Below are 14,489 nucleotides of genomic sequence, written 5' to 3'. Positions count from 1 at the left end.
TTCCAAATGTGGAGACTCGTGGTTTTAGGTTCAACAGATAAAGATAATATAAATATTTCCAGCTTGAATAGAAGCAAATGTAAAAAAGTGCATCCATTCACAGCTGACTGGATACAGCTTCCATAAAAGAAATTCTGCACCCTTTTAATATGATGTTCCCTTTGTAAAATAATGTTGTTTCATCTCATGCTATCTGGCACAGCTAGTTTTTATGTAACCTGGCGATTTACAATTTAACATGCTACCCAATACGTCACAACAGGTCAATGATTAGTGGTGCTTGCCAACCCCTAACCTTAGGTGTGTCTCATCCCGCACCATTTGGGATATGCACAAAATAATACCTTGAATTGTGAGGCTTGTATAGGAGAGGTGTGCAAGTGATCAAGTGATTTTCTTCAGAAAATGTACAAAATCTAGATTACTATAATTGACAAACTATTCTATTCTATTCTTTACCCTCTTTTGGGAACATCAGTTAGCATTGGTTAACAGTGTCAAATTGCATTTAGAGAAAATAGCAATAAGGAGTGCTTTTCTTTTTTTTCTTTTTTTTTTTTTAAAGATGTCTGTTTTGATGCTAAACTTTGACCCACTTGTTACAGTAATGAAACACTTACCTTATATCTCAAGAGATGGACATATCCCAAAACAATACATATTTTTGATACTAATGTAGTTTTAATATACATAATATAAACACACACATTGTGCATGTTTCTGAAATTTGACAAACTTTGCGCATGTTAAAATTTCAATAATGTAATGAAATGTTTGTTTCTGGGTCTATAATAAAAAAGAAAACATTAAAAATGCTATTCATCCAGAACATTACTTGAAAACACCTCTTTATTAATGCACATGTTTTTAATTTCTGGAACATTTAATTTTCACCTTTTTAATTTTTTTGGATACTTAAAGTAAAAAATATCTAGGAGGTGTAACCGTCATAAATTCATAACAGAAAAGAAGGATGCCTGGGATGCAGTAACAGAGATGAGACTTTTTTCCTTTGCATAGAGTCAGTCATCTGGCTCTTTATGCCTAGCCAAATCATTGTACTCAATATAGCAAGGTAGAAAAGAAAGTATCTACTTTCAGTTTTGAGGTATTGTTTAGTTTTGTGTACTAGCATGTGCATTAATTAGCCTGAAAGATCTATTTTATTATTATTATTAATTGAGCAAAAAAAGCCACATTATACAACCACTGTTGTTAGATTTTATTGCTGATTTGACATATACTTAATGTGGACAGTTTGGGCGATTTTGGCATTTCCCCATTCAAGCAGTACTATTGCCTACACAGAAAATGCATGTGTAGATGGCTACAATGTGAATTGTCTTTGGTTATGTTTGGAATGGAATAATAGCTTACTACATATTGAATATTGCACAGTATAAAATGTATACTGTTTGCTATTTAAAAAAGAAAGTAAGCATTAATACATGTTAAACATTTAAAAAACGTGACCTTGTAAAGTTGCATGTGGATCACACATAGTTATCATCTTGGAAATAAATAATTTGCATTTTAATACAGTTATGAGTCAAAGGTCTTAAGAGCTGTCAAAATATCAAATTTGAGTGAAAAGTAAACAAAAGATTTTGCTATTGAAGGTGTTCAAACGTGTCCGAGTAGCCATGACACGCACAGGCAAAGGGAAGCATTAGATGCTTTAATGGAGGCCATAAAGTGATATCAACGGCAACTTATAATGAATATAACAGTTGCACAGATAAAAAGAAAATTAAAGTGGTTTGATATTAAGGTCAACACAAAAACAAAACTAGTTCAACTAATAAAAAAAGAAATGGGTGTGTAGATCAGCTGGAAAGTCCATGAAGACTTTTAGGGAAGAATAGTCAATGGCCACAGTCCTGTAAGAGAAAAGTCTTTAAGGATGTTGGATATTGAAAGAATTTGGGAAGTCACTGCCAAAGGAGATGTGGACAGGAGGTGGCAGTGCATGACATTATTCATAGTCTGCTTGAGGATTGAAATATTTGGTGTAGAGTTTGGACTTAAAATTGGCAGGTTTATTACTGGCTGCACCTTCTTCATAGTCCTATTTGCTTTGGCAAGGAATATGTTTGTTAAGTCTGCTGAACCTGAGCGTACGAGCCTCCAGAGCAGTGTGCACTGTGTTTCCCGGGCCTTTGAACCTCTTTAAGTTGGCAAAGGTACTGTTGGCGGCTTGTCTAGGTGACAAGGTCCATTGCAGATGGCATTAGTACGAAAATCAAAAGTATGTCAAGCAAGTATGTCCCTCCAAACAAATGGTCACTTGTGATCATGCCTGATAAAGCATGGCTCAGTTGCCTGGTTAAGGTTTCTGTTTCTCCCAGATGGCAATGGCCCAGGAGACCGCCTTTCTGGTCAGTAGATTGATGAGGTAGGTAATCTTTTTCTGGTCAGCAGTTTCATGTCGAGAGCGCTGGTTGAGACAGCCTCGACATCCACCTGGATTGTCATCATACTACTGTTGAGCTGGAAGGTGAGGCAGAGAATGGATGGTTGTACGGTGGTTCTATTCATCAGAATACAAATGTATGACACCACTTGTTGAGTGTAACGTGGTCCAACCCCCAATTGATAGGAGAGGCAAGACGCCATCAAAAGTCCAGAAAACATGGGAAGCCCTGGCCCATCCAGTAGCTGACTGCAAGATGGAACAAAGTGTGAGTACCACTCAAGTCAAAGCACTAGATGCAAGTTTGACTCTAAATGGTGGGGCTACAGTGGACATATGCCTTCTGGTGAAAAGTCTCAATGTTATGAAGAACTGGGATGTGCTGGAGAAACCAAAAGGGAACAACAAGCAAGTGTAACGAGGTTGGCAGCCTGAGGAACCACAGAAAGATTATTTCCTTTTGATTTGTCACTCAGTCGCTGTTCAGCTACAAAAACACCAGTGTGGAGTTCAGTGTTTTTAGAGCAGGTGACTAAATAAAAGACTGACCTCTGCATACAAAAGGTGAATATTATGGAATTACCCACATCTTTATACAAAAGAACATGTAGCCATTCTTCTTGATGTATTACTACCCATCACTAGATGATATATGGTGTAAATGTACTGTATCTTTCAAATAGCCTACATAATGTATTTTAAGTTACAAGAATGTTGTTTTGTGGTTTCACTTCTTGAGTTAAACAAATTCAATGCTACATCCAAACTGCCTAACATTACCATTTCTAAATGTTCAGTTTGCGCTGTTACACCAGTTTCATACACTTACCTGCAAACTCATCAACATCACATTCATTTTTGAAGAACAAAAACCTTCGTAACTTTTTTGTGTATGGTGACTAGATCCAAAAAATAGTTTGTACTACCAACTGCTGCATCGATGCATCCTGTGTCTGATACCAGTGCCTTACTCAATATTTTATGACAGTCCTACTATCTGTCTGTTTGTCTCTCTGTTTTTCTGTCTGTCTGTCTGTCTTCCACAGTTGAAGAACAAAAATATTCAGTCCAACTCAAACAATAAAGTGTGCAGTGCATGTCTACCATGACAACCAAGCTGCAAGAAATCGCATTTCCCAATGTTTACAGTCATGGGACAATTGGGGGCAGGGGCGGATCTAGAAAAATATTTATGGGGTGGCGAGAGGGGGGCAGGAATTTTTGAGGGGTGGCAACATATGGCAGACTTATATATACTTAATTTAATCACGTTTATCACAGTTTGATGAGAAATAGTATGTACACACTACAAAAGGGCACAGGCTGCCATTTACAAACTCATACAGACAAACTAAATCTCATGTAATCAATGTCTTGCATTTGAGGTTTCATGTGAAACAGTTCATATTAGGAATAAGTGACCATACAATGTGATCTCACTTAATAGGAGATAGAAGTATGATTGAAGTAAGGGCATTATCACCGGAAAGGCATTAAGTATCTTGCCGCTCTGGCGTCATCTCGTGCTGCATTCAGTGCAGTCGGACATTGGAGATTCGCGCTCGTAAATTGTCAAATTGGCCATAACTTTTAATTCTTTGCTGCGAACTGGGGTGGCAAGTTATTCACCCTTTGCCACCCCGTAGATCTGCCCCTGATTGGGGGCAATATTATGTTGATGTTGCTGATGGACAGGTATCTAAGCAGACAAGTGTCTCTCATTCAGAACTGAGAACTCCACCCCAGTAACAATTTCAGCTCCACCGCAATTTGGTGAGGTAAGCCACACCTCCACATACAAGCTGCCACCTGAGCGAGTTTAGGCCATATCAACCAATAATTTCCTTCCCTGTAACAGAAAGTAGAACATTTAGAAAAGAATGGTATGCTGTTTATGACTGGCTGTCCTTCCATTGGTCAGACTTATTGTTTTGCCTGTGACATTCCAAGTGACTGGATTTTGTAACTGGAAAGTAATTCACAGAAAAATTCAAATAATCATCAGAAAAGGAGTGTGCACATTTCTGCAGTTAAAGCCGAAAAGCCATCGGCAGTCACTTAAAACGGGAAGCGATGCCACTCAAATGAGCAGTGAACATGCAAAAAGAGTTAATAAGAACCGAGACTGGTTTTGCATTTTGTGGTCACGAGAACACCGATGAATCAGAAAATTGGGTACATTTCCTACAACTGATGGAGTTAAGGGCCACTAATAGCCAACTAAATGATCAACTTTATAAAAGGCGAGAGAGATCATTTAGTTATGTTAAGCACCAGAATGAGTTGATCAATATATTGTCCAGTCAGGTTAAAAGCGGCATCATTTAGGCCAGGAGTAAAGCTGGAATTTTTGCCCTTATTTCAGGTGAAACACAAGACACAAGCAGACAAGCTGCAGTGGTTTTAAGATACGTTGATAGAGACCTTGTGCACAAATTATTCAATGGATTTTATCAGACTGACAGAACAGATGGAGAATCTACTCCTTTTAAGGAATGTCCTGACAAGCCTTGATCTTGATATCGGCGACATGAGAGCACAATGTTACATGGTGCAGTGAACAAGCGAGGAACCTACTACATGCATTTTAAGCCAAAATCCACAGGCGATGGATGTTCATTATCATTCCCATATCCTCAAACTCTGCATTATGGAGGTGAGATACATGCTGGTTAACATTCAATCCCACTTAAACAGCAATATGTGATGCAATAAACCTAATGACACAAATTATTTATTTCAATATATAATATATATTTTTAATATAACACGAAGTTCTTCTTTAATGTAAAAAAATAAATATTTATTGGGAGTTATACTAGCATCTTAAAATCATGCACCTCTGAAACAATGTTCAAAATGTTAAGGTGAATTAAAGAGGGTGCTTTCCGGCCAAAAAGCTGAATACTCCATTTGCTGCATACACAACTCAGAACATTTTTGACTTACAGGAAACAGTTGTACACAAAAAGTGTGCTTATTTATATCTATACATTTAAAGGATAGGACGTATGATGCCAATGGTATTCCCCAGAAAATATCTATTTTTATTATTATTATTAATAATTTCTTGCAAATTACAGTGATTGGCGCATCCTGAACAGCGCTGAGAAAAGTAACAGGTGCCATGTGCCAACACCGTTTACGCTGCTTCAGAATAGGTAGGACAGTAATTTACACATTAATAATACTAAGGACCTCTAATAGTTTTTAAAATTAAAATAAAAGCAAAGTATAAAGTTAAGGTATTTTCTGTGTGGTAAATTGTCCAAATATTGGTCGGGATATTTCCGGTTTTCTGAAAGTCATGTCCCTGTCATCTCTACCTAAATTAACGCCTGTATATGCCGTAAACTAATTTTGTGTATTTTATTTTTGCTAGCCAGCTGATACAGTCATGTCATTTTACAGATACATCAGTGATGAAAAAAAAATTCTACTTATATTCATCTTTACTTTGATACAGCACAAAAAAGAAAGAAAAGATGACTGAAACAGGCAAATTGCTGGCAATGCAGACACAGTGGTAGTCTTGTACTGTGTATCTTTTAAAACCAATTTTGGGCTTTTATGGCTTTTCAAGCCTTTATTCAGAAAGTTATTGTATTCAGTGCATTTACTTTCTTAAAGGACCAAAGAGGACCATTATTCTGGATATATGACCCCCCACCCCCAAACTGGTTTGGCCCCCCCAATGTTCAAGACATGGTACGGCCTTAGATAAAGATATCTTTTTATTATTAATAATAATTTTCAACTCTTATCTACTATTACAATTGCCCACGGTCACAAAGCATGTGTGATAGTTATAGCAACAGTGGAAGAATCTTCATTCTTATGTCATTTTATTCAACCTAGAAATAAAATAGATATTAGCTTGAAATCAAAGACATCAAAAAACTTTTGACAGCAGAACAAAATATTGGAGAGAGAGAGAGAGAGAGAGAGAGAGAGAGAGAGAGAGAGAGAGAGAGAGAGAGAGAGAGAGAGAGAGAGAGAGAGAGACTTTGCTGAGCATCTCAATTCAATTCAATTTAGCTTTATTGGCATGATAGTTTTGTAACAGTATTGCCAAAGCATTTCAAAGCTGTTTCAATATTTGTAAATAAATAAACATAAATACATTTTACAAATAAAGATGCAATAATACAATAAGTAAAAGTGAGGAAAAAGAAGAGTGATACATGTAAATACTAATAAATATTACATGGGGGGAAAAAGAAAAGAAAACGGAAAAAAAAGACACAAAACGACTTAACTATTTCTTATATTGTGAATGTCAGACACATATTTTGTGTTGGGTTGGCTTGTCTTCTCCAAGTACATATGTGAGTTTCTCTATGGAATAAATGATGACATGTTTCATACTGGTTTAAGAATGTTTCTCTGACAGTGTGCTACTTCGGGCAAATAAAGGTTTCTCTCTCTCTCTCTCTCTCTCTCTCTCTCTCTAGAATAAAGTAGTGGCTCCCTTAACAAATATCACCACTAGATGGCAGGCGTGACCAGTGACTCAAACGGCTGATGGCAGTGTTGTTCAGTTATTCATGCTCGACATGCTCGACGTCCTCGACTCCTTTATGTGTGACAGTAAAGGAGTAAAAGAGGGCTGCTTTATTTAAAAGTAAACTTTTTGTATGTTTTACATATATATATATATATATATATATATATATATATATATATATATATATATATATATATATATATATATATATATATATATATATATGAGCTAGCAAGACAAACCATGTTCAGAAAAAATATATATTTCAGAATTTCCAGTCCAATGAAAATGACCCCATGTCTTGAGATTAAAAAAAAAAAAATAAGAGGAAGAAGTTAATTCTAGCCATATTATATACAAAAAGCAAAAAAAAAAAGAAAGAATGAATGAACGAACGAACAAAAAATCAGAAGGAGGGATTCATTGGTAAACACTTGGCAACTTAGTGATCTCGCAGGCAAGTTAAACCTTTCTCCGGTCACATGACCTGTCCGTGACGTCTGCAGTAAGCCACCATCACATTCACCTCGACAGGTTTCTGAGAGGAGGAGTTTCAGGTACTACACCTGGCAACCCGAGATCTCGCGCTTTCGTCAAAACCACAGCAGCGATCGATAAACATGATCCGACACCGAGACAACTGAACCAACAGAACAGTGACATGAGAACATTCTGGATAACGACATATTAACCCAGAAGTTTTGGGATATTTTTGTATTATTATTATTATCATCATTTCTAACTGTCTCATTTGAGAGTTTGTGGATCTGACGGACTTTGACAAGACAGTCTCGTTTGAAACTATTCACAGCTTCAGAAAAGTTTTATGGAGGGATTTGATTGACATATACACAACAGGTAAGCTATTATAAATCCTAGAAAGGTATTTTTCTAATAATAAAGGAGGTGTTTTAGTGCTTTGAATCGGTGTGAGTGATTAGCCGCTACATGCTAGCAGCTCAACAACCTGTTGCTGTTTCAAAACATCAGCAACAGACCAGGAAATCGTGAAATAAACACATCTGTGTGACACAATAAACACGAAAGATATACGTCACAACAGCGTGAGTATGCATGTAATGCACTCTGTAGACTATATTGCTTTAAATAAAGGTGAATGGACACAAATAATCATTGTTGATCATGTAAAATCAATCTGCCCATCTGTTTAATGATTGCGCTGAGATCAAATGGAGCAGATCACACTGCTCAAAACACACGCCAACCTTGTTTAAGGTGTTTTTCATCTAATAATGTATCTGCTTAATATGAACTGACTTGATTTCCGAGTTAAACATTGGCTTGATTGAAGTCCATACATTCCCCATGTGGTTTCTGGAGTCTGCGAGTTTCAACAAGCACAGGTGATGTTCAGGTAGACACCCTGAGAATGAGCTACCTGAGGGATCTGTTTTCACCAAGAAGCAGGAATGAAAAAGTATGGCACGGTCACCCGTTTCAAGTAGAAGTAAAGCTTAGGAAAGCTAAATTTTTTAGTTCATGAATTTACTGATTTTGTTTTCATTGCATTTCTGTCATGCACTTAAGATTGAATAGTATCAGTTGTCTTTGCCAGTTGCAGTGAAGCTGAAAGCAGTGTATCTTTGCTGTAGATTGTCATCTTGTTTAGGCTTGTCTGAACAGGAAGTGACGCTCGGCATTCCATTCCCAGGACCTTGATTTCAAGGAATATTCCGGGTTCAATACAAGTCTAGCTCAGTCAACAGCATTTGTGGCATAATGTTGATTACCAAAAAAATAATTTCCACTTGTCCCTCCTTTTCTTAAAAAAAAAAAAAAAAAAGGAATCAATGGAAGTGAATGGGGCCAATCTGTATATGTTAAAATCCTCACTGTTTCAAAAGTATAGACAAAAGACATTAAAAATATGCGTGCTAACTTGATTTTAGTGTGATAAAATAACTTGCAAACCTTTCCTGTGTAAAATAATATCCAATTTTACAACTTCGTTGCCATTGTGCCACTGAAAAACAGCTTTTTTCCACAGGCTGTAAATTCCCTAAATGCCGGTAGATCTGTTGTTGGGGGGAGGACCTCCACCTGTGGTGCTATAGATTGACCCCACCCATAACATACATACTAGTACTGATCTAGGATGAGATACTCATTTTATTGCAAGTCCTGCCACATTGTGTAATGTCCCAGCATGCAAATATATGTTTAATGTTATTATTTTGTGCACTTTTCTATAGGTGTAGGCACTTTGTGTGAGCTATTTGGAGATGATGCTACTCGACATTTTATTGTAAAAGCAATGACAATAAATTAATAAATCAATCAATTGTGATATGGCGTAAACCATGAAACAACCATAAAAACAACAATTTAAACAACTTTTCAGCTGAAATTAAACTCAAGTTTTATCAGAAGAATTAAAGTGCTTTTGTGAAATTATAACCTTCTAATTTCTGCCTTTAAACTCTCCAAAAAGAGTTTAATGATGCCCCCCATTCACATCCATTTGTAAGTGCCTCACTGTAACCTTGATCTTTGCTTTTATGCTTTTTTTTATTTTTTAATTTGAAATGTGTCGAAATTACTTTTTAGTTGGAATCCACATTATGCCACAAATGCTGTTGATTGAGCTTAAATTGTATTGAATATTCCTTTAATTGTGTCCATCTGAACATGTTGGACTCTAGGTTAATCATAAATGAAAAGTGGCCTTGGTGTTCTGGTGCAACGGTTGCAGTGATTTTAGTTGAGTAAATGGCCTACTTCAAGCTCGACTGTGTCCCATTTAACCTCCTTTCATTCTGTCAGTGCATCTACTGTAACAATGATGGACAGACAATGAAGGATTGTTTAGATTAGGTTGGAGCCCTTGATACACACTGGTTGTGTTTCTTATCTTTAGAATGATAAAGTGCATAAGGGTGAGCATCGTGAAAAAACTGTTGTGAAGGTTTTGTCTTAAAAATGTCTTTTAAATATGCTACAGCATCATTAAACATTGAAATCTTTACTGAGACTAAGTAGTTTAGATTTTTACTTGCACTGACATTTTCACTGGCCCACCACAAAAAAATAACGTTACTTTTTATTTTAAACATTGTATCTATGTTCGAGGAAAAATATGTCCTTTTATTAAATGCAAAGTTTTCTTTACAAAAAGTAGCTTTGCTGGGAAACTATGGCACATGTGGTTGGGATAAAAATTTCTGGCTATATCTTTTAACCGAATAACCACCAGTAGTAACCGGTTATTAACTGTTAACCGACATAAATCAAACAAGTGACCAAACAGGCATGACAAGTCTATACTAGCTGAAAAAAAAAAAAAACCTGACTTGCATGACAGATGTGCATATTTAGCAGTAGTTATTACTATAACATTTGAATGAACAATTTCCTTTTCATAACAAACAAATTTAGAATGCTTGGATGTCCAATTAACCTATGAGGCGATAACTTTTGACAGTTTTACAATGGAAGAATAAAATCAGTCTTAGCTGAACCACAAATTGTGCCACTGGGCAATCTGAATAATTTTTGTTTTGAAACATCAACATATATACAAAGGCAGGGGTTAGTAAGGTATGCAGCTGGTCTTACCATCAAATGGCTGCATATCTTATTGAACCCTACCTATGTAGATATGTTGTGTTTAAAAAAATAAAAAACTCTGATGGCATTGATGTCCCCCTCATTACATGCCTGTAATGTGGGGCTGAAAATATATGCTCTTAGATGTTGAGGCTTTGAGAAGTTAGTTTTTTTTAATGGTACTACATTGTATCCATGCTACATAAAGTCATATGGCATAACAGAGCACCACAGTCTGGTTCCTTAAGAAAAAAATCCCATTTATTTATCCCATAAACTAATTGATTTTCAACGATTATTTATAAACCTTTAAAGACAGACTTACCGTGAGCTACAAGGTTGTTCATCTATTCCGTTGAAGCCATTCATTGCTTAAAAATCGTGTTGGATAGCAGAATTCATGGTAAATAATTACATTACCCATGGTAAAGCTGAGAAAAATCCTCCTATCAGAGAACTGCGGTCAACAAAACCCACCAAACGAGCCTCGGAGCGACTACGCACTCCCATGACTGTGAATGACATAATTGAGTCGGTCTCCCTTCACCTTTAAACTACTTATATATGGACATAACAGGATATTTTGCAATAAACTTAAAATATATTGTTTCTATACTTGTAATCAACAACCTAAATTCAATAGTTTTATATATTCCTTCGTATTTTTTTCAATGACATCAGCCGCACTGCTTCATGGGATTGTAGTTTGTGCCCTCATGAAAGACAGTAAGTCCACAGCCTTGTACCTTTTGTCTTCATGTCTGTTTTTCAAATCACAACAGCTATTTCACAATGCACAAAAAGTGTGTATCAAGGGCTCCTACCTAATCTAAAAATCCTTCAGGAGTTGTGGCAGGGTCAGCAAGAGACAGACACAGTGGGTGTGGCGTCAGGCCTCGGAGAGGCATTTATTTAAAATAACCACAGAATAAGGGGGAGTAAAGTGTCCAAAGGGGAACATGTCCAAAACAAAGGGGAATTTGACTTCCTCGCAGTGAATGGGGCAATATGAAGGATGGGTTGTGCATAGAGGGTAAGGTCCAGATTATAGTGGGCAGGTTCCGAGGCACGCAGGGCTGCAGCTGCTCCTCTTGATCTGGCCGGCTTCCCTTGGCCTTGTTGCTTGAGAGGAATAGCGGCTCAGCATCCTGGTCCATGCACCGCAACTCTTGCTCCAATCCCCGGCATTGCATCTAATTCTTGCCAGACCCTCCCTACTCCTTTTCTGGACCTATGAGGACGCCAGTGACTAGAGACCGTTCTCCCGAGGAGAGGTGCACTAAAGTTTTAAAGGCAGCAGAGATGAGGCTCTTCTTTGACTTCAGGTGTGCCCCACGTGCCGCCAAACGGGAAAAGTCACAGCGCCCCTCCTCTCTCTCTCCTCTGCCCACTCCAGTTGTGGGCCTGGCAGAAGAATGGCTCTCTAAAGAGGCAGGGCAACGATATGTATTTCTAAAATTCTAACAATTGTAAATATTACAATTGTATGATTTTTTTTCCCTTTCATGGTCATTATGGAGGAACAGAATTACTCTCTTAAGGAGAAATTAAGTTTCATAAATTTAACTTTTTTATATAATACGTGTTTTTTTACTTTCATTTTAATTTACAAATAATCAATTACTTATATTTTGGTGGGTTAGAGTACTCCACTACAAAATTATTTGGTAATGCCCATCCCTAATCATAAAACATTCTCACAATTTCAACAAAACCTCATCTGTGATAGCCAACTAGATACGTTCAGCTTGATGATCAGTTTAAATAAGAACAAAAAATGTCAATAAATCACAGAAAACTAAAGGTTCTTTCTGAATTATCAGGAAAACAAGTTTTAACTTGATTCAACATGCAGGTATGCTAATGTTGGACATGTTACAGTTCGATAGGCTTCACTTCCTCACACGCTTAGCACTCTTCTAAAGCCTGAGGTATGTGGCATATAGATTTGAAGTCAGAAGTTTGCATACATTTAGGTGGAAGTAATTAAAACACATTTTTTAACCACTCCACAGATTTCCTATTAGCAAACTATAGTTTTGGCAAGTCGTTTAGGACATCTGCTTTGTGCATGACACAAGTAATTTTTCCACAAATTGTTACAGATTGATTGCATCACTTTTAATTAACAATATCACAATTCCATTGGGTCAGTAGTTTACATACACTTAAGTTAACTGTGCCTTTAAGCAGCTTGGAAAATTCCAGAAAACGATATCAAACCTTTAGGCAATTAGCCAATTAGCTTCTGATAGGCTAATTGGAGTCAATTGGAGGTGTACCTGCGGATGTATTTTAAGGCGTACCTTCAAACTCAGTGCCTCTTTGCTTGACATCATGAGAAAATCAAAAGAAATCAGCCAAGGCCTCATAAAAAAAAACCTCCACAATTCTGGTTCATCCTTGGGAGCAATTTCCAAATGCATGAAGGTACCACTTATATCTTTACAAACAATAGTACAAAAGTATAAACACCATCGGACCACGCAGCCATCATACCGCTCAGGAAGGAGACGCGTTCTGTCTCCTAGAGATGAACGTAATTTGGTGCGAAAATTGCAAATCAATCCCAGAACAACCTTGTGAAGATGTTGGAGGAAACATGAAGACATGTATCTATATCCACAGTAAAATGAGTCTTGTATTGACATAACCTGAAAGGCTGTTCAGCAAGGAAAAAGCCACTGGTCCATAACAATGCCAGACTACAGTTTGCAAGTGCACATGGGGGCAAAGATCTTACTTTTTGGCTGAAATGTCCTCTGGTCTGATGAATCAAAAATGTAACGTAATGTAACCTTTTGGACATAATGACCATCGTTATGTTTGGAGGAAAAATGGTAAGGCTCGCAAGCCTGAGCACACCATCCCAACCATGATGTTGTGGGGGTGATTTGCTGCAGGAGGGACTAGTGCACATCACAAAATAGATGGCATCATGAGGAAGAAAAATTATGTGGATATATTGAAGCAACATCACAAGACATCAGCCAGGAAGTTAAAGCTTGTTGCAAATGGGTCTTCCAAATGGACAATGACCCCAAGCATACCTCCAAAGTTGTGGGAAAATGGCTTAAGGACAACAAAGTCAAGATATTGGAGTAGCCATCACAAAGCCCTGACCTCAATCCAATAGAAAATTTGTGGGAAGAACTGAAAAAGCATGTGCGAGCAAGAAGGTCTACAAACCTGACTCAGTTACACCAGTTCTGTCTGGAGGAATTGGACAAAATTCCTGCAACTTAGAGTGAGAAGCTTGTGGACGGCTACTCAAAACATTTGACCCAAGTTAAACAATTTAAAGGCAACTTTACTAACAAAGTGTATGTAAACGTCTGACTCACTGGGAATGTGATGAAAGAAATAAAAGCTGAAATAAATAATTCTCTCTACTATTATTCTGACATTTCACATTCTTAAAATAAAGTAATGATTCTAACTGACCTAAGACAGGGAATGTTTTCTATGATTAAATGTCAGGAATTGTGAAAAACTGAGTTTATTTTGAGTATATATTTGGCTAAGGTGTATGTAAACTTCTGACTTTAACTGTGTAAATGAAAACTACCATAAGACATACACTATGCATCTATTAACCTACATACAGTAAATAATTTTTGAACCATGCCATCCCAGTAAAAGATCAACAGACAGCAATAAGGAGCTGTGCAATAAACAACAAATTCTTATTTAATACTAATTATAACAACAACATGTTCATAATGAGGCATAAGCACAACATAGAATATTACAGAGCAGGATTACAGATTTTAAGATGAAGATGAGCAGCCATAAGAGCCATTACAGTTGAACAGAGTAAAAATATTAGCTACATTTATATAAAAAAATGAAATTGATGTTTTTCCTGAAGATATCAGTCATGGTTCCATTCTTCTTTATTTACTGATGATAAAATAACAATTAAAAAAATATATTTGTTTTATATTTGAGCTATGTGCTATAAAAAGGGCATATGTTCCTGTACTGTATATCTGAGTTGGT

General features: G+C 36.8%; 1 protein-coding gene across 1 annotated transcript in view; it reads left to right on the top strand.

Annotated features, from left to right (window-relative positions):
• The first annotated feature begins 7,452 nt into the window (after positions 1–7,452).
• Positions 7,453–14,489, top strand: part of LOC127619985 (phosphatase and actin regulator 4A-like) — a 79,831-nt gene continuing 72,794 nt past the window's right edge. The window contains exon 1 of the mRNA XM_052093030.1: positions 7,453–7,778. The gene's annotated coding sequence lies outside the window, so the exon portion shown is untranslated. The remainder of the gene's footprint in view (positions 7,779–14,489) is intronic.

This window comes from Xyrauchen texanus, chromosome 26, assembly GCF_025860055.1.
Source record: "Xyrauchen texanus isolate HMW12.3.18 chromosome 26, RBS_HiC_50CHRs, whole genome shotgun sequence".
Lineage (NCBI taxonomy): Eukaryota > Metazoa > Chordata > Actinopteri > Cypriniformes > Catostomidae > Xyrauchen > Xyrauchen texanus.
The sequence above is the reverse complement of the archived record's forward strand: the minus strand, read 5'-3'. Positions and strand labels throughout refer to the sequence as shown.